Source organism: Hemicordylus capensis, chromosome 2, assembly GCF_027244095.1.
Source record: "Hemicordylus capensis ecotype Gifberg chromosome 2, rHemCap1.1.pri, whole genome shotgun sequence".
NCBI lineage: Eukaryota > Metazoa > Chordata > Lepidosauria > Squamata > Cordylidae > Hemicordylus > Hemicordylus capensis.
In genome coordinates, this window is record NC_069658.1 from 336,934,738 (window position 1) to 336,949,733 (window position 14,996).

General features: G+C 46.8%; 1 long non-coding RNA gene across 1 annotated transcript; it reads right to left on the reverse strand.

Annotated features, from left to right (window-relative positions):
• Positions 1–8,262: 8,262 nt before the first annotated feature.
• On the reverse strand, positions 8,263–13,622 carry LOC128343226 (uncharacterized). Its single transcript, XR_008315392.1, has 3 exons — positions 13,168–13,622; positions 10,005–10,203; positions 8,263–8,348 (listed from the first exon to the last, which is right to left on the reverse strand). It is a non-coding gene; the product is annotated as an uncharacterized LOC128343226 (long non-coding RNA).
• Between the last annotated feature and the right edge of the window lie 1,374 nt (positions 13,623–14,996).

Here is a 14,996-nt window from a genome sequence, read left to right on the forward strand (position 1 = left end):
GTTTTTTCCCCATGGAGAACTGGTCTACCAATTGGGGTTGGCTGGTAGACCAGCCCTCTGCTCTGGACTTAACACATCAGCCCACCTTGGAAGACTGGTCCACCTAGGTAGACATGCAAAGCAATGACAGAGGAAATACAAGTAATTAGTGTATCTCCTTCCTTGACTTCTAAGGTCTCCTGTGAAAGAGGAACTCTTTTGCAAGTTTCCTTTCACAATGGGCTCCTGCAACATGGAATATGAATGTGTAAATTGTTCACATGGCACATCATGCAATTCTCTCTTATGGCCTACGGGATTAGGGAACTCTTGATTTCTCACCAGTCAGAGATGGTATGCTTTGTTCATTGCCAATGCACAATATAAGTATTTGTCAGGATATGACAGGCACAGGGCAGGAGGAGTTGGGGGCACTTACCCCAAAGCCAGGGAGAGTCTAGACATTGCTCTGCCTGTCCCACCTGTTGTACCATTTTGAGGAGGATGGCAAGGTCACCACCACTGACCATGGCCAAGGCTGGCCTGGAAGGGAGCAGTAGCAGGGCCTTTGAGTGGGTATGAGATCCCGCGAGGTTTTGGGGGACTCTTGCAAGATCTCAGCAGGGGGAGATTTCATTCCAGCCTGAGATTTTGCATGATTTGCCAAGAATGCCTGACCAATTTAAGCACAGACTGGCCAATGATGAGGTGCCAGTTACCAACGAGGACCTATGCTTGCAAGTAGCATGAGTAGGAAGTACTACTGGGGGTTGTGTGTGTGTAACCAATCTCCTTTGGTAATGCTCCAAGAAAACCTCTGAGGCCTGTTTGCCTCACAGAAGTTAACAGGGAGATTAAGAATCCCCCCCTCCATTTGTAGCCCTGAAGGCTTGCAAATTTGACAGTATTATTATATATATAAAACACCTACAAATTACTTAGAGCCTGTACATGAATACAACTGAAGAAAGGCTCTGCGCTGCAAGGAAATAAAGGAGGGAAAGTTGAGGTAAGAAAGCTGAGGTAAAAGTACAACTCTTAAGAAGAGGCAAGATGGATTCCTGGGGAAGGGAGTTCTAATGACAGTGAAGAAGCTAGAGGGCAGAAGGGGATCAGGGAGAGATGGAGGAAGTGATCCTGGGTTTCCCAAGGAGATCAGCACCAAAACACTGAAGGGCAAATGAGTGGGCTTTAAAGAAGAGAGAGAGATGTCAAAAGATAGATAGAAGCAGGTGAGTGCAAACATATGTGCATAAGGGAGAGAAACTTTAACAAAATGAAGAGAAAAATAAACACCACTGGAGAAAGGGGCCGGGGGGTGGGAGAGAGGGATAATGTTATTAGATTGACCAGCTGTTTTTTTAAAAAGCAAACAGCATTAAAAACTGAAAAGCAGGCAGGGAGGCCAAAAATTAGAGAATTACGAAGCTCAAGATGAGGCCCAATATAAGAATGAATTGTTTGTATTGCGCCAAATGATATGATATCACCAAAGCACACATATGGTATGATAGCCCCAAATTATTAGATATCAGAAGAGACTAATGAACTCTAGAAATATAGGGAAGTGGCAAGATTTAGCAAGAGATCGCCAAGAAAGATAAATAAAACTCAGTGCCAAGATTCATTACTTGAAAAGGAGAAGAAACATGCATTTGCAAAGCGAAAGGAGAAAAAAGTGTGAGAACAAAAGCAGGAGGAGAAAAATAGGAAGATTTTAAAATATAAAGTACCTTTTAAAATTTGCTAATTGCACCCAACAAGTAATGAAGTGACTGAGCATATTGCGAGGTTGGATAAGGACTGGTTCAAGCATCCCATATGGCCATGAACAGTCAAAAGGATGTTCTGTGAATCAGCCACTTGTATGTATGTATGTATGTATACCACTCTTCCGAGCTGGCTCAGGGCGGTTTACAATTAAAAGCAGAAATCATTAAAAACAATTAAAACAGAAATACAAATATAAACACCAATTTAAAAACATCTAAAAAACAATTAAACTATCAAAACAATTAAAACCCTGAAAACCAGGTTAACATTAAAACAATTAAAACTAATTAAAAACCCTGAAAGGCCAGGCCAAACAGATGGGTTTTAAGGGCTCTCTTGGAGGTCAGTAAAGAATTAAGATTACGAATTTCTGCTGGGAGTGCATTCCACAGCCCAGGAGCAGCTACAGAGAAGGCCCACCTCTGAGTCGCCACCAAACGAACTGGTGGTAACTGGAGACGGACCTCCCCAGATGACCTTAACGTGCGGTGGGGATCATGTAAAAGAAGGCGCTCTCTAAGATATCTCGGACCCAAGCTGTTCAGGGCTTTAAAGGTAAAAACCAGCACTTTGTATTTTGCCCAGAAACATACTGGCAGCCAGTGTAACTGTTTCAAAACAGGCATCATATGGTCTCTCTGGGTTGCCCCAGAGACCAATCTGGCTGCCGCATTCTGAACTAACTGAAGTTTCCAGACTACGTACAAAGGCAGCCACACGTAGAGCGCATTGCAATAGTCAAGCTGGGAGGTTACCAGCTGATGCAGCACTGTTTTGAGGTCATCCTCTTCGAGGAATGGGCACAGCTGTTGAATCAGCCAAAGCTGATAGAAAGCACTCCTGGCCATGGCCTCCACCTGAGATACCAGGGTGAGGCCTGGGTCCAGGAGTACTCCCAAGCTGCGCACCTGCTCCTTCTGGGGGAGTGTAACCCCATCCAGCACAGGAAGATCTAACTCATCCCTCAGATTCTGAGCCCCCACAATGAGCACCTCTGTCTTGCTTGCATTCAGCTTCAATTTGTTATCCCTCATCCAGCCCATTACTGCCTGTAGGCAGGCATTTAGAGAATGAGTGCCATTTCCTGAAGATGAAAAGGAGAAGTAGATTTGGGTGTCATCAGCATACTGATAACACCCAGCACCAAACCTCCTGATGACCTCACCCAGCGGTTTCATGTACATGTTAAAAAGCATTGGTGACAGAATGGAGCCCTGAGGGACTCCATATAACAACTCCTGTTTTGAGGAGCAACTGTCACCAAGTTCCACCATCTGGAATCTACCTGAGAGATAGGAACGGAACCACTGCAAAGCAGTGCCCCCTATCTCCAACTTCCCCAGGCGATCCAGAAGGATACCATGGTCGATGGTATCAAACGCTGCTGAGAGATCCAGAAGAACCAGCAGAGTCACACTCCCTCTGTCGATTCCCTGGTAAAGGTCATCCGTCAGGCCGACCAAGGCTGTCTCAACCCCTTAGCCAGCTCTAAAGCCAGTTTGAAATGGGTCTAGATAATCAGTTTCCTCCAAGACTGCCTGGAGCTGGTCGGCCACCACCCTCTCAATCACCTTGCCCAACCACAGGAGATTGGCCTGTAGCTGTCCATCGCTAAGGGGTCCAGGGAAGGCTTCTTTAAGAGTGATCTAACCATTACCTCCTTCAGCCAGGGGGGCACCCTACCCTCCCTCAGCGATGCATTTATGATATTAACTAGGCCACCTCAAACAATCTCCCTGCTAGACAGCAGCAGCCAAGTCAGGCAAGGATCCAGAGAACAGGTGGTAGGCCGCACCGCCCCAAGCAGCTTGTCCACATCCTCAGGAGTCACAGATTGAAACTGATCCAATCTAATACTGCAAGAGGCATTGCTGGACACCTCCTCCATAGACCTTGCAGAAATAGTGGAGTCCAAGTCAGCCCGAATACAGGAGATCTTATTTGCAAAGAACCCATTAAAGGCATCACAGCAGAGCAACTCCGGGGACTGATTGGAAATAGAAGGAGCAGAAACCAAACTCCTTACAAGCCGGAATAGCTCCACCGAGCGTGAACCTGCAGCCGCAATGCGCGCAGACCAGAATCTCTTTTTCGCTGCACACACTGCCACCACATAAGCCTTCAAATGGGTCACATGCTGAATCCTGTCAGATTCAAACCGCGTTCTCCTCCACTTGTGCTCTGGTCGCCTACCCAACTGCTTCAGCCCCCGCAGCTCCTCAGTATACCAAGGGGCCATTTTTGCAGCAGGTTGAAAGGGACGCTTAGGAGCAATCGTGTCTACTGCCCTGTTGAGTTCCCTGTTCCAGGTTCCTACCAGGGCATCAACAGAATCACCGGCCACACCAATGTTAAAATCCTCCAAGGCCTTTTGAAATCCCACTGGGTCCAGCAGCCTTTTGGGATGGACCATCCTAATAGGTCCACCACCCCTGCAGGGGCGGATGGCGACTGTGAGACCAACCTTAACCAGGTAGTGGTCTGTCCATGACAATGGGGAAACCACTGGATCCCCCACCCACGGAACACCCCCACTGATCCTAACAAAAGACCAAATTGAGTGCACGGCCAGCAACATGAGTTGGTTCGGAAACTAATTGGGATAGGCCCATAGTTGTCATGGCCGCTATGAACTCCTGAGCCACACCAGACAAGCCAGCCCCAAAGTGGATATTGAAGTCCCCCAGCACCAAAAGTCTAGGAGACTCCAACACCAACTCCGCGACCAGCTCCGTCAGCTCAGTTAGGGAGTCAGTTGGGCAGCGGGGTGGACGGTACACCAACAGAATCCCCAATCTATCCCTAGTTCCTAGCCTCAAAAATATGCACTCAATATAAGTCAGCTGTCTCACAGGGGCCCTAGTAAGGGAAATGGTATTCTTGTGGACCACAGCCACTCCACCACCACCCCTCCCACTTCCCCTGGCCTGTTCCACAACAGAGTAACCTGGTGGGAGAAGCTGAGCCCACACTGGACCACTCGCCTCCCCCAACCGGATCTCAGTTATACATGCCAGGTCAGCTCCCTCATCCACGATCAAATCGTGGACAATTTTGGTCTTATTCTGAACTGACCTGGCATTGCAGAGGAGCAAGGCTAGATTCTGTGGGTTGTTGGAGCTGCTCCCCAAGGCCGAAGAGTTGACAGAACAGTTGGAAGTGGAAACAGTTACTAAATTACTGATTTGCCTTCCCCTGCAATGGCCAGCTGCTCTGCCAGGGCCAATTCTTCTATTCCCCACCACTACAGTAATAGCTGCCCCCGAACTGCTAGGCACACCCCCAGCACCATCCCACTCAAGAGAGCCCAAACACATGTCTGCAAGAGGCTTGGCCCAACCCAACCCCCCAGCCCTCAGCCCCACCCCTGAAGGCCCAGCCCCAAAGGCCGACCCCCTTTGGCGGCCAGCTTCAGCGGCTGCCTACAGGTGGCCCGACAGCAACGCCTTTGGCAAGTCTCCTTGCTTTTAAGCTTGCAAGCCCCAGAAGCCACTCCTCACACAAGCAGCTCCCAGGACAGGCAGCAGGTAGAACGACTCAGCAGTCTGGGAGGCTGGCAATCAGCCAGCAGGAACTTGACAGCCGACAAGCAGGCTGCACTCCTTCTGTGCTGGAATGTCCACAGGAGGCAGAGGGGCTAGATGGTGAGTCCCAGCAAGGCAGATGGAATGGCCCTGCTCCCCCTGTTACCTTCCCCTGAGGGAGGTAACAGACGCCAGATGGGGAATTAGAAGAGAGTAATGAAGAGGCTACTCTCCTCAGAGGTGAAGATGTTGGGATATGGGAGCAGGTGGAGACTGAGGGGAGGTACAACTAGTGTAAAGGAAGAAGGAGATGGAGGAAAGCAAAGGAGGCTTGAGCTAAGAGAACAGGACAGAATTGTGTGAGCTGGGGAGAGAGGTGGTGTGTGCAGAATCTCCTCCCCACATGTGTGCTCATCTGGTGTCAGAAAAAGGTCTTGGGGAAAGGATGACAAGGCACTCATCTTTCACACCAACCCTCTTTGGCCAAAACAACCAGTGTAGTGCTAAAGGGTTTGTTTCCTTGGTGGAGGAGTCGGCTTGTGGCCTACCTCCTCTGAGTACAAGGCTCAAACTAGGTGAGGCGGGTGGCTACCAGGAAGACGGCCTTTTCGGTGGTGGTTGTACCCCGTTCATGGATTAGCCTCCCCAGTGAGGTTTGCCTGGCTTCATCACTTTGTTCTTTTAGATGCCAGGTAAAGACCTTTTTGTTTACACAGGACTTTTAAATTCGGGTTTTTAAATTGGAGTTTTCAGATTTATTGTGATTTTAAACTAATTTTAAAATGAGTTTTAAAGCTGCTTTGTATTGTATTATTTATTTTATTTTCACCTTTTTCGGCTGTTATGATTTAATGTGTTATGTGTTTTTATTGTATGTTTTAATCCTCTGTTGTGACCTGTCCAGAGAACTATTTGTTATGGGGTGGCTAACATATAAAGTTTATTTATTATATTTTATTATTATTGCTATTATTCAGTGTTCCTCTTTTACTTCTTCAGTTGTTTTAGTAAGGATACCATCTTCAACTGATGAAACCATAGACATTGCAGAAAGTTCACCAGGATAGTTAGTAGAACTGCAGAAAGGATTTGATAGAGTAAATAATTTAAATGTCATAGACATTCTAATAGGTTTGTAACTCTGAGATTTTGCCATGGAACTCTAGTAACCCTGTTACAGAGCCATCAGCCCTGCTTATAATGCTAACCAAGGATAAATTGATTGCTCAGATAGTAACCCGGCAAGATATGTTCTGCCTGATAATTAATGACAAGTTCCTTACTGCATATTCTGTGATGTAGAGCAAGCTGGGAGACAACTGAACTTGGTAAACCAGGCTTGTAGTAATCTCTATAGCAGAAACCCACTTCTTAGTCAATGATTCATAACTTACTTTGCACTTGAGATGTTCTCAGGGGCTCTAATGCTTAAGGGCAGAACTAAGAGAATGCCTTGGAACTGTCACATTTGGCTCGTGTGGCACCATCTGGCTGATGTGCTCTCTTGTAAGTGTCCCGTTTTCTTTAAGCATCTGCCATTTTCACCATCATTTGATTCCAGATGATCTGAGCAAGGCTTTTGCTTGCAGCTTGGTATGACAGAGATTGTGGGCTTATTGCTAGGCAGGTCTGAAGAAGAACTCAAGGAAAAAGGGTGGGGGCAATGGATTAATGTGGTTTTGATTAGTATTGGTTTACATTCTATAACACTGCCAGCATGGGTGTCTGCAAGACTTTTTTGGTGTGTGTGGGGGGTGGGGAGGAGACAAAGCTCACCAGCAGCTGGGGGACAAGCTCCCACTACTGGCCCCTACCCCACTGTAAATGGGTGCACGTGCGCCAGCACACACACACCCTAACTATGTGCCCTGCATCAGCATCAGATGCAGGGACGTGGCTGGCCAATATCAGGAAGAGGGACTGCTCTGCCTCCTCCCAGTCCTTGCCAGTCAGCACTCTGTTCAAGTGCAGGCTGGGAGCTTCTTTCTCTGCCTTGCTGAGGTCTCAGAGTAGGAAGCTCCCAATCTGTGCTTGAATGAAACGCTGACTGGCAAAGATCAGGAGAGGAGGCAGAACAGCCCCTTTTACTGATACTGGCCAGCCACGCCCCTTCATGGCTGGGACTGACTGTATTGGGCAGGGGGACTACCTCCCCTTGCCCACTCTGCGGACACCCATGATTGCCAGATATTTTTCATTGCTATGGTAAGACAAAGAACTAAAGGCACAGATAAACATTCATTCCTGGGAATACACATGACACTGAAGTCCACTGAAAAACATTATAGCCCAGTTCTCACAGCATATCAACATTCTGTGGATGCGTGGAGGGTGAAGCAGGGTCATGCCCACAGCCTTCATCTCCGACCTTTGCACATTCAGCCTAAGGTCTGAACTGAGTATTTACACTTGCAAGTTGTACACGTATGTGTCCTCTCTCTACACCATTAAGAACCCTGCAAAAGGCAAGGTCTAGGTGCACACTAAATGCAAAGGCTCTGTTCAGATTAGGACTAACCATGCACAAATCAGCAGTGGGGACAATGGGCTAGAATCTGCTGCCCCCTCCACAAGTTCAGTTTTCAAGCTGACTACTTCCTAAAACTAAAACTGCAGATTAATTAATACAATAGAATACAGTGCTACAATACAGTTCATTCTTCCGAGGCTTCTTCACATACTGACCGACATCCACTGTAATACTGTACGTGAGCAGCCCCTCAAGAAAGCACACATGCAGCAGCTGCATGTCCATTATTGAAGCACAGACATTCACATGTGCAGGTGGTAGCGATATTCTCCTGTCTTCCCTTCCTTTGGAAGTGCCCTGTGCCACCTACAATTATATTCCTGAGGGCCATGCAGTACTCAGGGACCTAACTGGAGGTTGCACAGTATGTTTCTGGGAGAAGATCAATGAAAATCACCATCACCCCATGTGCAAGCACCTGCCCTTCAGAAGTGGGCACATAGTTGCTGCACATATGCTCTTCTTCCTCCTCTTCTTCTTCCTCCTCCTCTTCTTCTTGCGTATGTGCAGTGTTAGTGAGGATGCTGGCCACTGGTTACAATCTGTAGGTCCATGGATGCAAAGGAAAATATTTGTCAATGAACTGAGGATTTTCTCCACAGACCACAGTTTCACAGTCATTTTCTTTTCACAGAGTCCCTGTGTTACAGATTGTACCCTGTAACTTCCATGCCTGTCATTAACAGGTCTCAAACCCATTGAAACATAGTGAGAAGGTAGGTAGGTAGGTGGGTAGGTAGGTAAAGGTCTATTCCTCTCCACACCTTCATTTCTCAGTAGATGTGTCTTCCTTGCAGATAAAAACACATATTAATCTTTTCTACATGTTGTTTAAAGAAGGTTTGAGATACAAGAGTGACATATAAAAAGTACTTCCACATTGCATAAATGCAACAGAAGAGCCGTTTCATGTTGAAACACAAGTGGCATTTCTCTCCCAGGCATACCAATCTTTCCTCCTGATAATCACCTACTGCTATGCCATCAGGTGACAACAATGTGGCATAAATGGCCTACACAAGACTTGTACTGCTAACAACCCTGCCAATAAATGAGAATGACACAGCAACCTGACAAGTCACTTCGCGAACAAAACCGTGCAGGACAGGCAGTGCCACTGCTGGCAGCCGTCATCATGTGTCCATATTGCCTTGTTTTACAAGAAATAAGTTTATGTGGCTGTTGTAACTTCAATGTAACAGAATGGGGAAAACCTGAGAAATGTTGTTTGTACTTTCTTCTGCAACCTTGGTATGACAAGAAGGGCATGGAGCTGAAGACCACATTCTGGCTATGCTATGAGATGTCTTCCCATACCTCTAGAGCCCCTAGCCTGTGTGCACCACAAAAGAAGCAAAGGGGTAAAATGGTAGCCAACAAAGGCTGACAGAATGGACAGTGATCTGTCATTAGGATCAGAGCTGCATCAAGGCAGGGAGCCTTCAGAATAGTTGCCCTGCAGGGCTGATAGGCAGGGCAGCACACAGGCAGAGAGAGAGAGGGAAACTATATCTGTTTCTCTCCCCTTCCCACAAGAGTGCTGTTCACTGCCAGAGGTATGTGAGTGAGGGCTTCACAACCCTCACAGACATATTTCTGGCAGTGAACAGTGCTTTTGTAGGGAGGGGGAGAGAAACAAAAATTGCTTCCCTATCTCCCTCCCTGTGCTTTGCCTTGCCTGTCAAGCCTTCAGGGCAACTACTCTGAAGGCTCCCTGTCTTGACACAGCTCTGGTCCTGTTGATGGATCATTGCCCCCAGATGTCAGCCAGTCTTCTTAAGGGTAATGGAGGAGTCAAGGCAAACTGTGACAACCTACTTATGCCCTTCTTGTCCTTCTGCTCTCATGCAGACAGGAACTCAACTCCAACTCTTCTCCTAGAATACAGAGCACCCATTCAGGCCACCATTCTAATTCTGTACTACAAAGCATGGCAGCATGTGTTCATTTCTGATGGCCAAGGCCACAGCGCAAATGACTGCCTCCTCAGTTCTAGTCCCTTCTCCTGTAAATCACATCCCGAGCAACACTTAAAAGGAGACACCTAAATCACTAAATCAAACAGGTCAGAGTTGCAATTATGATCAGTGAAGCAGGCATCAGGATGTTGTGCATAATTAAAATGACTGTAGGTCTTCTCCATAAATATCAGTTTAAAAAATCGGTTTAATAACAAGATGTGGGGGAAAGTCTCTTACTTGATTTCATGACTTTGGAACAACTTTGTTAGCTCTGTGGGAGAGTAATCTTCTTTTTGCTGAAGTGTTTGAGGACATCCCTCTTCCCACCAGCTTGAAACAGGGCTTGCGACAGTAATTATTGTGCAGCTCTGAACCTTGGGTACAAGGCTCTGGAAGATGTTCCCATTTTTGAAGGGCTATTCATCTAAACTGGCATCTGTGGGAGCAAGAATACTATATTAGCCCATCAGAACTCCCAGACTAGATCTGATAGGGAAACCTGTCAGAATGAGAAATAGACTCTGAACAAACCCCTAGTCTTCTTTCTAAATATGTTCTACTTTATTTCCAAATATGTTTGAAAATAGTTTACTCCTTGTCCACAACTTATGCCAAGGTAAGGCATAAACCATTGGGAATAAAGCCTGAAGTAATATAATGGCATTTGTTCACATTCTCCCCTTCCTACCCTTGCCTCCCATATCCTTTTTGTCAAAGATATCTGAACACTAGCTCATTGTTCTCACACAAATGTCTCAGCCCCATACGGTATAATGCAAATGTATCACATCTTTATGTTACAGCTTAGTGTGGAGAAAAGCTCCCGCACTGCCCAAAATCAGACTGTAAATCAGGTGCGTAGGAAGCTGGCAGCAGCATGGGTGCAATCTTCTGGCAGCGGCCCCTAAGCAGATGCAATGGGTGTGGCCATATGCAGAAACAGGGCTGAGCAGCCCCATTCTCAAGGCACTTCAGCCAGCACTGGGTTTCCAGCCTGGCTGGGAACACCGTTTTCTGCCTCAAAAGGCAGAGAGCCATGTTCCCAGCTAGGCTGGGAACCCAGCGCTGGCGGAAGCGCCTTGCAAATGGGCCCCATGGCCCCATTTGTGAGACGCTTTAGCCAACACTGGGTTCCCAGCCAGACTGGGAACATGGCTCTCTGCCTTTCAAGGCAGGGAAAGGTGCTCTCAGCCAGGCTGGAAACCCAGCACTGGTGGGAGCGCCTTGCAAGTGGAGCTGCGTGGCCCCAATTCCACATATGGCCACGCCCCCTGAGTTGGATGTCACATAGGGAACATGACTAGGTTGGATGGGGAAGCTCCACAGGGAGTGATGGATGGGTTGTTTGGACCTGTCTGCACAATGATGGCTCCGCCCCTGCTGTAAACACCTTGGGGCAGGGACCAGCCTAGTTCACATACATTGCTCTGTACATGTACATTGATGATGCTATATAAATAATAAACAGTATGTTTTCTACCAGATACTCAGAGGACAAAGATGCAGCCAAAAAATCTTCACGGGATCTCATTGATTCTTTCTTTTTAACTAGCTAGAACTAACAATTGCATGCCAAATAAAAAGCGGCACACCCAGGTTGTTAAGTAAAATAATCACTATTACCACACACTCTTTTAATTTTAATATATTTATTTATTTATGTATATATATTTCAAATTTGTACACCGCCCCAAACTTTCATCTCTGGGTGGTTAACAAATAGCATAAAACAAGTTAAAACATACACAAAAACTCAAAACAATATAACAATTTAAAAATCACCTGCAAATTAAAACCTTAAAATTTTAAAGAACTGAAAAAGCTTGGGTGAAGAGGTGGGTTTTCAAACAGTTTTTAAAAATTGAGAGAGATGGGGAGGATTGTATCTCAGTAGGGAGCGCATTCCACCATCTTGGGGCAGCAACTGAGAAAGCTCGTCTGCATGTGACCACCAGCCGAGCTCGTGGCAACTGGAGACGGACCTCTCTGGACAATCTCAATGGGCGATGGGGCTCATAATGAAGAAGACGTTCTCTTAGATACCCAGGGCCTAAGCCATTTAGGGCTTTATAAGTTATAACTAGCACTTTGTATTTTGCCTGGAAGCCTATTGGCAGCCAGTGTAACTCCATCAGCAAAGGAGTGATGTGGTCTCTCCAAGATGATCCAGAGACCAACCTGGCTGCCGCATTCTGAACCAACTGAAGCTTCCGGACTACATACAAAGGCAGCCTCACATACAGCGCATTGCAGAAGTCAAGTCTGGAAGTTACCAACAGATGTACCACTGTTTTGAGGTCGTTTATCTCAAGAAACAGATCCAACTGGCGTATCAGCCAAAGCTGATAGAAAGCCCATCTGGCCACCGCCTCAACCTGAGATACCAGAGAGAGGTGTGGATCCAAGAGTACTCCCAGACTGCGAACCTGTTCCTTTGGGGCAAGTGTGACCCCATCTAGAACAGGGAGATCAAAATTGTCTCTGGAATTCTGACTCTGCACAATAAGTACCTCCGTCTTATCTGGATTCAGTCTCAGTTTATTCTCCCTCATCCAGCCCATTACTGCTTCCAGGCAAGCATTTAGGAAAGTTATGCCATCTCCTGAATAAGGTGGCATGGAGAAGTAGATCTGGGTGTCATCAGCATACTGATGACACCCCGCTCCAAATCCCCTTATGATCTCTCCCAGCAGTTTCATGTAGATGTTAAAGAGTATGGAAACTTGAGGGACACCCTACCTAAGCTCAGAATTTGAAGAGCAACAGTCTCCAATCGACACTATCTAGAATCTGTCCGAGAGGTAGGAGCGGAACCACTGTAAAACAGTGCCTCCCACCCCCAACCCCCTCAGATGTTCCAGAAGGATACTATGGTCGACAGTATCAAAAGCCGCCAAGAGCTTCCTCTGTCAATTCCCAATTGGAGATCATCCATCAGGCCGACCAAGGCAGTCTCCACCCCTTTTTCGCCTGCCCGAAAGCCAGTTTGAAAGGGTTCTAGATAATCAGTTTCCTCCAAGACCGTCTGGAGCTGAGATGCCAGCACCCTCTCAATTACCTTGCCCAACCATGGGAGGTTGGAAACAGGCCTATAATTGCTCAACTCTGAGGGATCTAATGGAGGTTTCTTTAGAAGAGGTCTAATAATCAAATAAATAAATAAATAAATAAATAAATAAATAAATAAATAAGAGGTCTAATAACCGCCCTGAGCCAACTCGGAAGGGCGATATAAAAATCAAATCAATCAATAAATAAATGCCTCCTTAAGACAAGGAGGCATCCTGCCCTCCCTCAGAGAAGCATTTATGATTTCTACCAGGCTGTCTACAACAGCCTCCCTGCTAGATAGAACAAGCCATGTCGGACAAGGGTCAAGAGAACAAGAGGTAGGCCTCACCATTCCGAGCAGCTTGTCCACGTCCTCAGGAGTCGCAAACTCAAACCGATCCTGTTGAACCACCTAAGAAGAGTTGTTGGACACCTCCAGTTCAGACATCAAATTAATTGTGGAGTCTCCATCTAAGTCGGCCCGAATCCAGGAGATTTTATCTGCAAAAAATTCTTTAAACATATCATTGCAAGTAACTGATGGCTCCAAATTCTGATTCACAGAAGGGGGGGCACATAGGAGTCCCCTCACAACCCTGTACAACTCCACTGGACATGAACTCACAGATGCAATACGGGCAGAAAAGAACCGCTTCTTTGCCACATGTATTGCCTGAGCATAGATCTTTAAATGTTTTCTATGTTGTAATCTGTTGGATTTGAGTCAAGTCTTTCTCCACTTGCGCTCCAGTCACCTACCTTGCCACTTCTGCCCCCGTAAATCTTCTGTATACCAAGGGGCCACTTTTGAAGCCGGTTGGAAGGGACGCTTAGGAGCAATCATGCCTATTGCCATGGTGAGCATGTTATTCCAGTTTTCCACCAGAGCATCAACAGGATCACCGGCAAAGCCAACATTAAATCCCTCTAAGGCTTCTTGGAATCCTATGGGATCCAATAACCTCTTTGGGCGGACCATTCTAATAGGTCCCTTGCCCCTGCAGAGGCGGAAAGTGGTTGTAAGCCTAACCTTAACCAGCAGGTGGTCCGTCCATGACAATGGGGAGATCATAGGACTCCCCACCCACAGAACACTACCCTGAACAGAGTAAAAGACGAAATCAAACGTGTGACCTACAATGTGCGTCGGTCCAGAGACCACTTGAGATAGGCCCATAGTTGTCATGGCCGCTATGAACTCCTGAGCTGCCCCGGACAAATTGATCCCAAAATGAACACTGAAGTCCCCCAGCACCAAAAGTGTGGGAGACTTCAATGTGAGTTCTGCGACCAAGTCCATGAGCTCAGTAAGGGATTCTGTTGGGCAGCGGGGCGATCGGTATACCAACAGAAGTCCCAGTCTATCCCTGGTCCCCATACTTAGGTACACACATTCAATATGGTCCAACACCTCGACAGGGACCCTGGTAAGATAAATGTTGTTTTTCTAGACCACAGCCACTCCACCTCCCCGCCCATGATCCCTCACCTGGAACTAGACTGGGCCACTAGCCTCCCCCAATCAAGTCTTGGTGATACACACCAGGTTAGCCCCTTCATCCATAGTCAAATCATGGATGAGTTTGGGTTTATTTTGAACTAACCTGGCATTGCAGAGGAGCAGGGTAAGGTTATGTGGGTTGTTGGCAGTGCTCCTCGAGGTCACATGTCTTCCTTCTAGCCATTCAAGTTAATAAGTCAGCCCCAGCCATCAGTCCCACCGAAGGCTGCCTCCAAAGGACGGACGGCTTTGGCGGCCACCTGCAGGCGGCCTGCGCCAGCGGCTGCGCCACTGGCTGCAGCCCACTCTACTAAAGGCCAAGATCTCATAAGCCCAATTGGTGTGTTTCACACCCACACCAATCAGGCAGTCTGACCAGGTCCAGAACATATATATATAAACACAATTAGACTGAGCTCTGTCCATGATGGCAAACAGGCTGCGGAAGTAGGACAAGAGCAAAGGAAAAGCCTTGGCCATATTGACAGACAAGAAGTAACAAGCCTGTATATAGAAAATATTCATTCACAGACAGACCCATAATAGATTAACAAAACTTCAGCTGAGTGAATCTTCAATTGAGCTAATCTTTGAATTAGCTAACTATTTCTTTTTGTCATAATTGTGTTACCATTTCTGTCTTGTTTACCACTTAGTAATCTCAAAAGACCTCTTTG